At 46.9% G+C, this 16,260-nt stretch overlaps 1 protein-coding gene across 8 annotated transcripts in view; it reads left to right on the forward strand.

Moving 5' to 3' along the window:
* AGRN (agrin) overlaps positions 1-16,260 on the forward strand; it is a 709,575-nt gene that overhangs the window by 266,666 nt on the left and 426,649 nt on the right. The window lies entirely within an intron of this gene.

Consider the following 16,260-nt stretch of genomic DNA (forward strand, 5'->3'; position numbering starts at 1 on the left):
CCAGGCCATTAGTGGCGATGGAGCAGAAGTGACGCTCAATATAATTGTTTTCTTTATGAATAGTGTATTATTTGAGTATTGCAAACTTTTATAGGCTCAATAAGCATTGTATCATGTCTTTGATTTTCTTATGCAAGAAATGCAGTGGGAGTGAAACTGGAGAGCCAAGGCATCAAGAGGCTGGACAGTAGGACTCTTGGGTGGCATCAAGAGGGTGTACAGTAGGACTCTTGGGTGGCATCAAGAGGGTGTACAGTAGGGCTCTCAGGTGGCATCATGAGGGTGTACAGTGGGGCTCTTGGGGTGGCATCAAGAGGGTGTACAGTAGGGCTCTCGGGTGGCATCATGAGGGTGTATAGTGGGCTTTTGGGTGGCATCAAGTGGGTATAATACAGTAGGGCTCTCGGGTGGCATCATGAGGGTGTATAGTGGGCTTTTGGGTGGCATCAAGTGGGTATAATACAGTAGGGCTCTTGGGTGGCATCATGAGGGTGTATAGTAGGGCACTTGGGTGGAATCAAGTGGGTGTATGGTAGGTCTCTTGGGTGGCATCATAAGGGTATACAGTAGGGCTCTTGGGTGGCACACAAATAGCCTAGATGAGCAATAAATATGTAAATCCAGACCAAAGATGGGGGACATGTATCTAAACTGGGGCACAAATAATTGCACAAAGAAGATGCTGTCTGTAGAATCCAATCATTATGTAATTTTCTAGTACAGTTTAGAAAATGAAAGCAGATGTGTGATTGGTTGTTGGGCTACAGCACCTGTGACACACAAATTAAAGACAGTGGTATGCATACAATTTGCTAATTAAGTCCTATATGCTAATGTAATGCCATTAAAGGGTTTGTGGGATGCCCTAGCATATGGTTGCATGATTGATAGTTGGTGTGTAATTGTATAAAAGACTGAAAATAGAGATTTGGGCAATAAATGAAATTAATTAAATTGTAAGTGTCTGTTGAATTAAAGAACTGTTCTCCGTTCACTCTTTCTAAATTTACCGAAAATAAAATCAATTACTGCCTTTATTGATAACATTGCTCTCTGGGGGCCTGTGAGCAAGAAAAAAAGAACATCATTTACAACTACTTTTTTTTTTATTTTCTTTCTTTTTATACAAAGAAACTAGACCTAAAAAACATTTATTTCTAATTTTGAACCATGACAACCTCGCAACTTCTTCTGAGGGCTATGAAAGCTGCAAAATGTGTTCTCCATGATGTACAATTTATATTATATATAATGTACAAACTAATTTCATTGCGTTACCTTGCTTATTGTTTTTGTTCTTTGTTTATCCCATTATTAACACTATAAGGAGTCAGTTCAATTTCCCGCAAGTCCCCTCGCAACACGAGTCAGTGCGGTTATGCACCGCACTTGTGGTAACTCCCTGACTCATGGGTTTTCTCGCTCCCCCATAAGGCTACATACAGAAATCTACGAAGTTATGGTGAGTTTGGGCCATGGGCAATAGCTAGCCCTCTTCCCAACAAAAGAATATGACACATATGAGTCCTGCTACATAACTATATTTGTTTAATTGTATTTAATTTACTGTTGAATAATATTAGAGCACCTTTTTTCAATTATAATGTCCTGTGCTTCACTTTGTTCCCACTATTGGGATGTACGCGGCTAGAAGATCTCTAGCTAATCCATTCCTCTCAGCTGTCCCAATTTTGGTGTCGCCGTTCCAATTTGAGGGTACGGTCATACAGTCTACCTTTGAGATCCCCCCCCCCCCCCCCAGGAGGGGAAATGCAGCCGAACACCTGGGGACAGGAGTTTGTCAGATCCCGCTTCCTCGTAGCATAATGCTGAGAATCGTGAGTCCTTGAAATGGTGCAATCTCCTGAGAATCGGGTCTTCGCATTCCCTGTCCCACCCATCTCATTAGGAAGTGAGTGGAATGCGGGAGGTGAACTACACTTAAAGGAGTCTGTGTAAAATACACCTCTTTATGACACAATGTTCATACGTCCAACTTGTTTCTGGCTTTTACACCTTGTCTGTTCGGGATCAGTACTAAATCCCGCTGGACGGGATCCCGGCGGTCCAAATACAGACGCCGGAATCCCGACCACACAATCCCGACAGGGGTGGCGAGCGGAACACGGCCCCTTGCGGGCTTGCTTCGCTCGCCACGCTGCAGGCACGGTGCCTTGCTACGCTCGGCACACTATTGTATTCTCCCTCTATGGGTGTCATGGACACCCACGGGGGGAGAATATGTCGGGATTGTGCTGGTCGGGTTTCCGGCGTCGGTATTTCGACCGCCGGGATCCCGTCCAGTGGGATCTTGACCGCCTCCCGTCTGTTCAAATTATGCTCTAATAACCTGGTTGATTTGATTAGAGAATGGCCTCAATTGACAAGTGTGTGAAAGTGCAGAGCCAGGGCCGGCCCGACCATTACGCTGGTACGCAGCCGTGTAGAGCGCCACACTGTGGAGGGCGCCTGCCGCTGCTGCCTTCACCATTCTCTATGATTTGTGAAAGCCTGATTGGCTAGCTGCCGGCTCACTGAGAAGTCCCATTGAGATCCCGGCACGCGCTCCCTGCCCTGGTTGGGGAGATGGAAGGGGTGAGGGATTATAAGGAGGGCAGCGGTGCAGTGCATACACAGACACCATATTTTATGGAGTGCACAGCAGCATTTTTCTGCCTGCACTCCGTTTCTCCGTGGCGGCTCAGCTGTTCTGCATACAGTGGCCGCCGCGGAGCTCACATCCATGCACCTGCTAACACCTCCCCTCGCCCCGCCAACCGGGTTACTCTGGTAATGCAGACCCGGAAACCACATTCTCCAGCAGGCAGTGCTGGACCACACCGGAAAAAGGACCATTATGGAGGCCCCCCCATCACCCCATCACAAGGACCATCTCCAACTCCACTGTAGCGTCCACCACCCTAGTGATCTGGGTGACGCTGGAGCCCAACAGCACCACTGATAAGAGGAGGGAGCACTCAGGACATCTCCACTTTATCAGGGTAAGAACTGAAGGTGCACCATAGGGGGGTTGGGATGCCAGCCCCCTGCAACAGTGACACTGCTTACACTACTATTTTTTGGTGCAGGTAATTGTGACTTTTTTGGCGCTACCATGTGGTACAGGATTTTAGTGACATCTGTACTGCATACATCCCTATCTCTCCCCCCTGTGTGCTTCTCACCTGCTCTCTCCCTATCTCTCCCCCTGTGTGCCTCTCACCTGCTCTCTCCCACTGTGTGCCTCTCACCTGCTCTCTCCCTATCTCTCCCACTGTATGCCTCTCACCTGCTCTCTCCCTATCTCTCCCACTGTATGCCTCTCACCTGCTCTCTCCCTATCTCTCCCACTGTATGCCTCTCACCTGCTCTCTCCCTATCTCTCCCCCTGTGTGCCTCTCACCTGCTCTCTCCCACTGTGTGCCTCTCACCTGCTCTCTCCTTATCTCTCCCTCTGTGTGCCTCTCACCTACTCTCTCCCTATCTCTCCCACTGTGTGCCTCTCATCTGCTCTCTCACTATCTCTCCCCCTGTGTGCCTCTCACCTGCTCTCTCCCCCCTGTGTGCCTCCCACCCTCTCTCTCCCTAACTCTCCCCCGTGTGCCTCTCACCTGCTCTCTCCCACTGTGTGCCCCTCACCTGCTCTCTCCCCCCGTATGCCTCTCACCTGCTCTCTCCCTATCTCTTCCCCATGTGTGCCTCTCCATAACTTCCCCCCCCGTGTGCCTCTCACCTGCTCTCTCCCTATCTCTCCCACTGTGTGCCTCTCACCTGCTCTCTCCCTATTTCTCCCCCCTGTGTGCCTCTCACCTGCTCTCTCCCTATTTCTCCCCCCTGTGTGCCTCTCACCTGCTCTCTCCCTATCTCTTCCTATCTCTCCCACTGTGTCTCTCACATGCTCTCTCCCTGTCTCTCCCACTGTTTGCCTCTCACCTGCTCTCTTTCTATCTCTCCCCCCTGTGTGCCTCTTCATATCCCCCCCCCGTGTGCCTCTCACCTGCTCTCTTCCTATCTCTCCCACTGTGTGCCTCTCACCTGTTCTCTCCCTATCTCTCCCACTGTATGCCTCTCACCTGCTCTCTCCCTATCTCTCCCCCATGTGTGCCTCTCATCTGCTCTCTTCCTTTCACTCCCACTGTATGCCTCTCACCTGCTTTCTCCCTATCTCTCCCCCCTGTGGGCCTCTCCATATCTCTCCCCCCTGTGTGCCTCTCACCTGCTCTCTCCCTATCTCTCCCACTGTGTGCCTCTCACCTGCTCTCTCCCTATCTCGCCCACTGTGTGCCTCTCACCTACTCTCTCCCTATCTCTCCCACAGTGTGCCTCTCACCTGCTCTCTCCCTATCTCTCCCCCCTGTGTGCCTCTCACCTGCTCTCTCCCTAGCTCTCCCACTGTGTGCCTCTCATCTGCTCTCTCCCTATCTCTCCCACTGTGTGCCTCTCACCTACTCTCTCCCTATCTCTCCCACTGTGTGCCTCTCACCTGCTCTCTCCCTATCTCTCCCACTGTGTGCCTCTCACCTGCTCTCTCCCTATCTCTCCCACTGTGTGCCTCTCACCTACTCTCTCCCTATCTCTCCCACTGTGTGCCTCTCACCTGCTCTCTCCCTAGCTCTCCCCCCTGTATCTCTCACCTCTCTCCCTAGCTATTTCCTTGTGTGCTTCTCGTCTGCTCTCTCAATCTCTTTTCCCTCTCCCTCTCTCTTTCTCCCCCTCCCTCTCTCTCTCTCTCCTCTCAGCTCTAATGTTAAAAGCCATTGTTTTTTTTTTCTGCTTGTCTCCCCACTAAAACTTTTCCTTCATGTCCCAGTGAGCCCTCTCATCCCAATTTACCCCCTTTATTCCCTCGTACATAGACCTCAGATATCCTCTCCCTGTCACCCTCTGCCTCTCACCATCACACTCTGCTTGTCACCTTCTCCCCATCACCCTATGCCTCTCCTAGTGTCCCTCAGCTTGTCACCCTCTTGTGTGTAAAGGGTTATACCATGGCATTATGTGTAAAAGGAGCTCTAGTGTTGCGTAACATGTATAAGTGGCTCTACTGTGGTGTAACATGTGTAAGGGATACTACTGTAGTATAACGTGTATAAGGGGCTCTACTGTGCGGCATAATGTGACTTGGTACTATTCTGTGGCCACGCCTCTTCCCTATGAAACCACGCCCCTATATTCACTAAGGGGCACCAAAATATATTTGCTTCCTAAAAAAATAAGGCTCGGGCCAGCCCTGTGCAGAGCGGCTATTGGACAGTGTAGACTAGACCTTTGGCTCTGTCCCTAAATGGTTAGTAAATGCGGACATATGGGCGTATTCAATAGATGTCAGATCCTTTCCGACAGAAAGGATCCGACATCTCCGTATCAAATTTTGGATTGACATTGTTGGAACCAGGGTCAAAACCGGATGGATTTGGCCACGGAATCTGACAAAACATGTGGATCCGTGGCTAATCCACCGATCCACGTGTTTTCCGACAAGTCAGATTTGCCGACTTGATGGGGAAAAAGCAGCCCAATTGAATAGGTCAGAACCCCTTCCAACCTAAAAAAGTCGTAAACTGCCTTCTTTCTGACAAGACGGCAATTTCCGACTTCAGTTGAATACCCCCCATAGACTGAATGAACCAATTGAACCGCATTGCACGGTGTGCACCAGCCTGGATTTTCAGTGCAATACACACACATTACCTAATTCCCACATGCATATTTATTTTTATAACAGACTGAGACAAATCTCATGTTTTTCTCCGGCATATATGTATTACCTAATGATGACTTGTATTCTAACAGCAGGGAGTGCATGCTTCACCTGGGATTGATGAATTCTGCCAATTATCCTTGAGATGAACTTATTCTAAATGATTCATCCCAACAGAATAGAACTCTATCCCCCGTATTGCTATTTTCAGAGTGATGATAGACTGTATACAGTGCAGCTGTTTGTAGACGTTCCCTAGTGACTGTCTCCGATCCTGTTTCGCCTGTGTGCTAGGATATTCCCCAGGGAGATATTTTGACTCTGTGTTTTTTTGGGGGTAATTTGAAGCCTGGATTGTTATTGTTTCAGCTACTGCTGACAAACCTCATTCAACGTTTTAACAGTCTATGGAGAACTATATTGTATGGTTTATTTTAAAGTTTGATGTAATGCTCCAAAATACTGGCGACAACCTCATTGTGTTACCAGTGAAATATGAGTATGGCTCCTTCATAGAAGGGAGCACCATGAAATGACTCAAACACATCAATATGGAATGAACGATTGCACCATTGTAACTGAGAAATGTGCTGATGAAGACTCTATGGGGCCTATTTAAGCCAATATCATAATGGAACCTTAAAGAAACATTGCTATAAGACATATCCTGATGCTCCTGTAGGGCTCATGATACAGAATAAATCAAAGTAGTCCAAGTCTACATATTCACAATAAACCATGCTTAGGTTTGGCGACAGTGTATGTTATTTCGTTATGTTTGATTGTATATGTGCTTTTGTTGCAATTTCTGTCAGTATACAATTTTGTTGTTGATCTCTCAGCAACATATATAAATTCCCATAAAATTAGCAGAGAAAATATGCTTGAGGCATAGAACACCACTGGATCGCCATGGATCGCTAGTGGGCCTAATTCAAGGTTGATTGCAAAAGCAAAATCTTCCTCTAATGGGCAAAACCATGTGCACTGCGGGGGTTGGGGGGGGGGGGGGGCAGATATAACGTGATTGTGCAGAGAGAGTTAGATTTGGGTGGGTTATATTGTTTCTGTGCAGGGTAAATAGTGGCTGCTTTATTTTTACACTGCAATTTAGGTTCCAGTTTGCACACACCCAAATCAAAATCAAACTCTCTCTGCACATGTCTTATCTGCCCCACCTGCAGTGCAACATGATTTTGCCCAATAGGGGAAATTTTTGCTTTTGCGATCAACCTTGAATTGGGCCCATTGTGCAGTAAATGTCTCTGAAAAGAAGGATGAATGAATGTGGCTTATGGATCCAGCTGTATGTATGATTTGATGTCTGCACTTGCAGGTGTGTGAAAATAAAGCAAACCGCGCTACACTTACATAAGTCCAGAGTCTGGCCCTGGGGCCAGAGGTGCTTATGTTTTCAGATGATCAGAATGTAACAGGTAATAGAAAAGATTAGTTTCTCTTTCACAATCTATCACAGTGTGCTATCTCCGTTGATTACTGGTAGAGGATAGATGGAGTTGAGCAAAATTGGGTCCGGCATGTATACAAGACAATATACATTAGTAATCAAAGATCACGCTTATCAAGAGCACAATGATGTATACAAGTCGGTGAAGCCCATCAAGTGATGATTTGTGAGGAGTGTAGCTTGTTTCAAGATGGAGGGGAAGATGCTAATGGAGATGGACAGTATCCATTAGGCATGCTTGGTGAGAGAAGGTGGCATAGTAAGAAGACATGATATGTTGTTATTGGAAAAATATTACATTGGAATGAGATTTACTTCAGTGGTGCATGACGGTACAAGATCACGGTGGGTCAGTTTGGAGTGGCAAAGTTGGCATTTAGATCATAGGAGACTGTTTGGTGGCTGGACGTGTGGTGAGAGTAGTGCTGTAGCATGAATAGGGCAGTAAACAGTACAAAGAGAGAGACTAGTGGTTCATGTCAGTCTGAGAAAAGGGCAATTCAGGGCCATTAACGTGTGGCTTTGTGTGCAAAAATTTGGATGCAGGTGGCTGGAGATGATGTCCAATGGAAGAGAACACAGTAAAATTGTTAAACTGGCCCTGGAGGCTGATAAATGACAAAAAATGATTGTGGAGTAGAGAGAAAAGACATATGATATGGACATCAAATTATATGGAGCGTTAATGAGGGATGACTAGGTGGGTGCAACCAGGGCACAGTGGGAAGCCTACTCCATCCAGTACCTTGTCAGTGACCATGTGTCAGAGAGAGGGAGCAGGTGTCAGTAATGCCATGGGGTCTGAAGGATTGACAATGGAAAATGTCATGAACGGATGAGAGTTTGTTGCATACAGATCTAGAATTTTATAGTGCTCCAGAAAATGGCATATGGGATGTGAAAACATCAGGATGAGGTTGGAATGAATGAAGGTAGAAGCGAGAGCTTGATGAGGATTGCACGAGTTTAGTGGAAATCAGCAGCAGCCAGTGAGAAAGAAAACCAGCCAAACAGATATGTGGTGGAGAGGGTAGTTGCAGTACATGTAGGCTAAACAGTGATGAAATAGCAGGAAGCAGAGGGTTTGACACTACAGGAAGCGGACATAAGGGACTGGGTTCATCTAAGGTTCATCAGCAAGGTTTCCATTAGGTAGAGTTGAGATGTTAGAGAATGGAGGGGTGTGAGAGAGGAGCAGACATGGGTGCAGATTTATCAACAATAGTCTTGTTGTCACTTGTTACAAATGATAAATGGTACTCCAGCCAATCAACTTTTCAAACACATGACAGTTAGGAGCTGATTGGCTGGAAACCCATCTATCATTTGTAACAAGTGACAAGTTACATTTGTAACAAGAATTTGACTCTAAATCTGCCCCATGGTATTAAGCGGGATGAGAGTAGCTGAGTCAGCCAATAGAGGGCGCAGGAATGGCAGCAGTAAATTAGAAAATGTATAAAATGTACACTAAATAAGCTACTAAACATGGAAAGTATTATGATTAGTAACTATACAAAAATGAGAACCCTTCCTTGGTTTTTTTTTTTGTACTCAAATTTCCTATAGATTAGAAGAAGTGACACACACAATATATAGAAGGTGGTGGCACTCAAGGATTGAAAGAACGGATACAGTCACTGCTTGAATTATCCAACATTTCAATAATTCAGTAAACCAGGCGAAAATGTTGGATAATTCAAGCCGTGTCTAAGTCCTTTCAATCGCTGAGTGCCGCTTCCTTCTATCTATTTTATATACAGGGCTAAAATAAACGTATACTGAGCACTCTGGAGCCAGTTCTAAGGCTCTTGATGAAGAGAGTTGTGAACAACCAAGTACTTCAGGGGATGCGCTAGCCATTTATTGAACAAAAGTATTTGTTACAAATGTCACCAGGTGGCACTGTTGCACTACAAATTACCTGAGTAGCATTACGTGAGGTGTTGTTTGGTGATTATGGCTGCCAAGATGTCTGAATGTAGTGGGTGATGACCCACTTTCAGACATCTTGGACACCCCAATCACCTGACCTCACCCCTTGCCTCTTTTGGCTGTAGTTTTCCTATTTGAAGAACCAATGGTCAGATCTAAAAGAAAGCATTACGTCATGTGCTATCTATTCCAACTGTTATGCCATGTTTTGCTATAGAGATTTCTATTCTTCAAATGGAAACTGTTGTTGACCACAATGGAGAACACACTTTACAATTCTAATGCTGTTCAAGTGATTTGTATTGCAACAGTGCCACCTGTTGACAGAAATTGTACCTTTTTTTTCTTCAATAAATGGCTAGGACATCCTCAGAAGTGCGTGTAGTGCAAGTTATTCTTCATTACACACATTCAAACACATGCTATGTATAAATGCATTTTTTATTGGGTTGAACTGTCAAACGGGCCGATTTTTCTGCAACTAGAAGGTTCCGATATCTGCTCTACACATTACGCGATATTTGTGTTTTTTTTTAAGTTTCAGATATTTGGCTACACCATAGTAAATTTGCATATGTCCACCCACGAGGAGATGTGGTAATCAGGCTAAACTATATGGGCAGCTTATCAAGAATGCACACACAATGCACGATATTGGGTCCTTTGGCGGATATTTTCTGTCAAGGCCGACTGATTGGATAATCAAAGCCAAGCGTTTCTGGCCGCATTTCATCAGTTTTATCAGCATTTGTCCAAAACGCTCATGCCTACACACTAAAACAAGCTACTCTACCAATTATTGACAAATCAGCTCAATAATTGTATAGTATGTGTCACAACTGAGGGCCTGAGCTGACGGGAGGCAGCCTCAGTTGTAGGAGCTGAGATGTACCGGAACCTGGGAGGTTGTATCAGACCCCTGGACATGTAAGTAACATGAATAATAACTGCCCGAAGGCGTGACCACGACAACTTGGATAAAAGTCAATGATGTTTATTATGACAACTCCGCAACACAGCAGCAGTAAAAGAAAACGTAAAAGTCAGCAAATAATAAATACAGTTCCTGGGTACTACAGGATGGCAGGAGCCACAGGGCACTGGTAGTGTGAGATAGTTCTTATGATCTACTAGATGGAAAGTCCTTACCAGGCCCGACTGTAGCAATGGAGATAACCCAGGATTGTGCCAGCTGGTGTTCCAGGAAAAGCTGGGTTGCTGAAGGTAAAACAGCTGCTGTGGATACTGGCTGGAACCAGACTGTTGTTAGCACGGAGTGGATACTGGCTGGAACCAGTTAAATAATAAATGAACTTGGGGAGCGATGAAATATGAACTGAAATGTAGAATTTGAGAGCGGAGAAATAATAATACCGGTGGAGAGTGGTAAAGTGTAGAAAGGACACCGGCCCTTTAAGGGAAGCTGTACTCTGCTGGAAGCTGATCTGGAAGCAGGTAATGTTGTAGCTGGAAACAGATGAATCCACAATGGATTGGAGAGTCAGGCTACACCGCAGGTGGAATGCTGGTGCGGGTCTCTATGGTGGAAGTCTTGAGACAGGAGCTGGAACCTGGAAGACAATCACAGGAGAGAGACAAACAGGAACTAGGTTTGACAACCAAAGCACTGACGTCTTCCTTGCTCAGGCACAGCTTACTTATACCTGCAGCAAGGAAGGGGTTGGCTAGGCAATTATGCAAAACAACAATACAGACAGCAGATTGGTGGAAATGATCAGATGACAAAATCCAAGATGGCTGCGCCCATGCAGACACTTGGAGGGAAGTTTGGTTTGTAATCCATGTGGTCTGGGAAACAGTAATGGCGGCGCCGGCCACCGGAGACAGGAGACGCCAGGCTGATAGATGCACATTTAACCACGCGGGCACAGCGGAGGCCGCGGCTGATGAAAACACCACTCTGACACTCTGCATGTGGAAACTCAGGAACAGCGGAATCCGGTCCTGGAACGCTGAGCCCGCCTTAGGAGGCATCTGAAGGGTAAGTAATGGCGTCCAGATACCCGGATCGTGACAGCACCCCCCCCTTTAGGAGTGGCCCCAGGACACTTCTTAGGCTTTAAAGGAAACTTTGCGTGGAAATTTCGGACCAAGGCAGGAGCATGGACGTCTGAGGCATTGGTCCAAGAGCGTTCTTCAGGACCATAGCCCTTCCAGTCAATGAGATACTGAAGTTGACCGTAACGGTGACGTGAGTCCAGGATCTTGGCCACTTCATACTCAACGCCTCGTTGAGTTTGGACTTTCGGAGTTGGTGGAAGTGAGGAATGAAACCGATTCAAGATTAGCGGTTTCAACAGGGAAACATGGAATGTCCTGGGTATTTTTAAGAAGGGAGGTAACTGGAGTCTGTAAGCAACAGGATTGATGACTTGATCAATTTTAAAAGGACCGATGTAGCGAGGTGCAAACTTCATACTGGGAACTCTTAACCTCAAATTCTTCGTGGATAACCATACCCGATCACCCACCTTGAGAGCAGGAACTGCTCGACGCTTCTTATCCGCAAACTTCTTGTACCTGAACGATGCCTTGAGCAGAGCTGATCGTACGCTCTTCCAGATATTGGCAAACTGATGCAAGGTGATATCCACTGCGGGAACAGAAGTTGCTGGAAGCGGTTGGAACTCAGGGACTTTAGGGTGGAATCCAAAGTTGGTGAAGAATGGTGTTGAAGAAGATGAAGAATGATACTGGTTGTTATGACAGAACTCGGCCCAGGGAAGTAATTGAACCCAGTCATCTTGAGAGGAGGACACATAGATGCGGAGGAAGGCCTCCAAGTCCTGATTCACCCTCTCAGTTTGACCATTGGTCTGAGGATGGTAAGCCGTGGAAAACTTTAATTTGACTTGGAGGACTTGACATAAACTTCGCCAGAATTTGGCTGTGAATTGAACTCCTCGATCTGAGATAATTTCTTCTGGAAGACCGTGGAGTCGGAAGATCTCTTGTATGAATACTTGAGCCAACTTGGAAGCTGACGGAAGACCGGTGAGAGGAATGAAGTGTGCCATCTTGGTGAACCGGTCAACTACCACCCAGATGGTATTGAACTTGTTGCACATGGGCAAATCAGTAATAAAATCCATCGACAAATGGGTCCATGGTCGACGGGGAACAGATAGTGGAACCAGTTGCCCCGCAGGCGACTGGCGGGATACTTTATGTTGAGCACACTTTGGGCAAGATGCAATAAACTCCAAAACGTCCTTTTTCAGAGTTGGCCACCAATAGGACCTAGAGATAAACTCCAGGGTTTTTTGGATACCTGTATGTCCGGCAAAACGGGAAGCATGGGCCCAATGCATGAGCTTCTTCCTTAGTGTCGGCTTCACAAAACTTTTCCCTGATGGGGGCATAGAGTCCATCCCTACCGTGGAGAATGCCAACGGATTTATAATAGGATGCTTGTCTGAAGACTCTGACTCATTTTCTTGCTCCCATGAGCGGGAAAGGGCATCGGCCTTGCGATTCTGAGAGCCCGGACAGAACTGGAGTTTAAAGTCGAACCTGGAAAAGAAAAGTGCCCATCTGGCCTGACGAGGGTTGAGACATTGTGCGCCTTTTAGATATAGAAGGTTCTTGTGGTCTGTAAGGATGGTGATTGAATGAGAAGCTCCCTCCAACAGATATCTCCACTCCTCTAGAGCGAGCTTGATGGCTAGCAACTCCTGGTCGCCAATGGCATAGTTGCGCTCCGCTGGGGAGAACTTCCGTGAGAAGAAACTGCAAGGATGTAAATGACCATCTTTAGCCCTCTGAGATAACACCGCTCCTACTCCAACGGAGGAGGCATCCACCTCTAAGATGAAAGGAGAGTCGATGTCAGGCTGTTTCAGGACAGGCGCAGAGATGAACCTCTGTTTTAAAAGATGAAAAGCTTGCATGGCTTCTTCAGACCACTTGGACGGGTTAGCACCCTTCTTGGTGAAAGCAGTAATAGGCGCCACAATGGTGGAAAAGTCTCGTATAAACTTTCGGTAATAATTGGCGAACCCTAAGAACCTCTGGACCCCTTTGAGGGTTAAGGGTACCGGCCAATTCTGGATTGCTTGTAGTTTCTCAGGATCCATCTCTAGTCCGGAACCGGACACAATGTACCCTAGAAACGGAATGGACTTGACTTCAAAGACGCATTTCTCTAATTTGCAGTAGAGATGATTGACACGGAGACGGGACAGAACCTCCTTTACCCAGAAACGATGTTCCTCTAAATCGTTGGCAAAAATGAGGATATCATCTAGATAGACCACGACATGACGGTATAGAATGTCTCTGAAGATCTCATTGACGAAATGCTGGAAGACAGCTGGAGCATTGCTCAATCCGAAGGGCATGACGAGGTACTCATAATGTCCGTCACGGGTGTTAAATGCGGTCTTCCACTCGTCACCCTCACGGATCCGGATGAGATTGTATGCACCTCTCAGGTCCAGCTTTGTAAAGATGGTAGCTCCGCTAACTCTGTCAAAGAGCTCAGTAATCAGGGGTAAAGGATAGCGGTTCTTGATGGTAATGTCGTTCAAACCTCTGTAGTCGATGCACGGCCGCAGACCACCATCTTTCTTCTTTACAAAAAAGAAGCCTGCGCCGGCTGGAGAAGAAGAAGGTCGAATGAACCCCTTTGCTAGGTTCTCTTTAATGTATTCCTCCATAGAATGCGTCTCGGGGAGAGACAACGGATAAGTTCGGCCTCGAGGTGGAACCTTCCCTGGAACGAGATCAATCGGGCAGTCCCATTCTCTATGAGGAGGAAGGATATCAGCAGAAGCTTTACTGAACACATCCGTGAAATCTTGATATGGAGGAGGTGGAACATCAGACGACCTGGGGGAGGAAGAACAGACAGGCAATACTTTAAACAAACATGTCTCTGCACAGGAGGAACCCCATGCCAGGATTTGCGTCGTCGTCCAATCAATTGTAGGATTGTGAAGACGGAGCCATGGAAGGCCCAGGACCACAGGATGTGTGGCTCTTGGAATCACTAAAAGTGAAATAAGTTCGGAATGAAGAACTCCCACTCTCAGACGAACTGGTAGAGTCCTTAGAGCAATAACAGTATCAAAAATTTTACTGCCATCCACGGCAGTTAAGGAAAAGGAGGAAGGAAGTCTCTCGGTGGGTAGGGACCACCGTTTAACATAGGCTTCAGTAATAAAGTTCCCAGCTGCTCCGGAATCAAGGAGAGCAATGACGTTCCGATAACGTTGAGCAACTTGAAGCGAGACTGGGAGATTGCAATCATGAAGAGATGGAGAGGAGATCATTACTCCTAGCCGGCCCTCTCCTGGGCGAGCTAGGGTTTGGAGTTTTCCCGGACGTTCGGGACAGGCATTGATGGTGTGAGACGGAGCTGCACAGTAAAGACAAAGAGACTCAGAGAGACGTCTTCGGCGCTCAGCAGGAGTTAAACGGGAACGGCCAATTTGCATGGGCTCATCTTTAGATGGTGACAGTTGACGAGGAGGAGGAGCAGAAGATTTTGGAGCAGATGATCTTCCACGCTCAGTTGCTCTCTCTCTGAAACGTAAATCAACTTTCGTGCAGAGTGAGATTAGCTCATCTAACTTAGAAGGTAAGTCTCTGGTAGCTAACTCATCTTTAATAAGCTCAGATAAGCCATGCCAGAATGCAGCATACAGGGCCTCGTCGTTCCATGCCAGTTCGGATGCCAGGATCTGGAACTGTATCAGATATTGTCCTACAGTACGTGACCCCTGGCGTAAACGGAGAATCTCGGATGAAGCTGAAGTTACCCGGCCTGGCTCGTCGAAGATGCGCCTGAATGTTGACACGAATGCAGTGTAAGAAGATAGCAGGGTGTCGGACCTCTCCCATAACGGTGATGCCCAGTCAAGGGCGGAGCCACTGAGAAGAGAGATGATGTAGGCAATTTTTGTACGGTCACTGGGAAAATTGCCAGGTTGTAGCTCAAACTGAATCTCACACTGGTTGAGAAATCCCCTGCAGAATCTTGGAGATCCGTCAAATTTTGCTGGCGTTGGAAGATGAAGACGTGGAGCAGAAATGGGTAAGGTGGGTGGGGTTATAGCTGGAGTCACTGTGGTTGACGCACCAGATGCGCCTGATCCACGGAGAGTTGTCTGAATCCCATCCAGCCGAGTAGAGAGATCCTGGAGACAGCGGATGATGTGGCCCTGTGCAGCCTCCTGATGTTCTAGTCGGGCTGCCAGTTCTTGCATCGGCCTGGCCGCTTGATCCTGGTCTCCGGCTGGATTCATTAGGTCAGTGCTTACTGTCACAACTGAGGGCCTGAGCTGACGGGAGGCAGCCTCAGTTGTAGGAGCTGAGATGTACCGGAACCTGGGAGGTTGTATCAGACCCCTGGACATGTAAGTAACATGAATAATAACTGCCCGAAGGCGTGACCACGACAACTTGGATAAAAGTCAATGATGTTTATTATGACAACTCCGCAACACAGCAGCAGTAAAAGAAAACGTAAAAGTCAGCAAATAATAAATACAGTTCCTGGGTACTACAGGATGGCAGGAGCCACAGGGCACTGGTAGTGTGAGATAGTTCTTATGATCTACTAGATGGAAAGTCCTTACCAGGCCCGACTGTAGCAATGGAGATAACCCAGGATTGTGCCAGCTGGTGTTCCAGGAAAAGCTGGGTTGCTGAAGGTAAAACAGCTGCTGTGGATACTGGCTGGAACCAGACTGTTGTTAGCACGGAGTGGATACTGGCTGGAACCAGTTAAATAATAAATGAACTTGGGGAGCGATGAAATATGAACTGAAATGTAGAATTTGAGAGCGGAGAAATAATAATACCGGTGGAGAGTGGTAAAGTGTAGAAAGGACACCGGCCCTTTAAGGGAAGCTGTACTCTGCTGGAAGCTGATCTGGAAGCAGGTAATGTTGTAGCTGGAAACAGATGAATCCACAATGGATTGGAGAGTCAGGCTACACCGCAGGTGGAATGCTGGTGCGGGTCTCTATGGTGGAAGTCTTGAGACAGGAGCTGGAACCTGGAAGACAATCACAGGAGAGAGACAAACAGGAACTAGGTTTGACAACCAAAGCACTGACGTCTTCCTTGCTCAGGCACAGCTTACTTATACCTGCAGCAAGGAAGGGGTTGGCTAGGCAATTATGCAAAA

Source organism: Pseudophryne corroboree, chromosome 10 (assembly GCF_028390025.1).
Source record: "Pseudophryne corroboree isolate aPseCor3 chromosome 10, aPseCor3.hap2, whole genome shotgun sequence".
NCBI lineage: Eukaryota > Metazoa > Chordata > Amphibia > Anura > Myobatrachidae > Pseudophryne > Pseudophryne corroboree.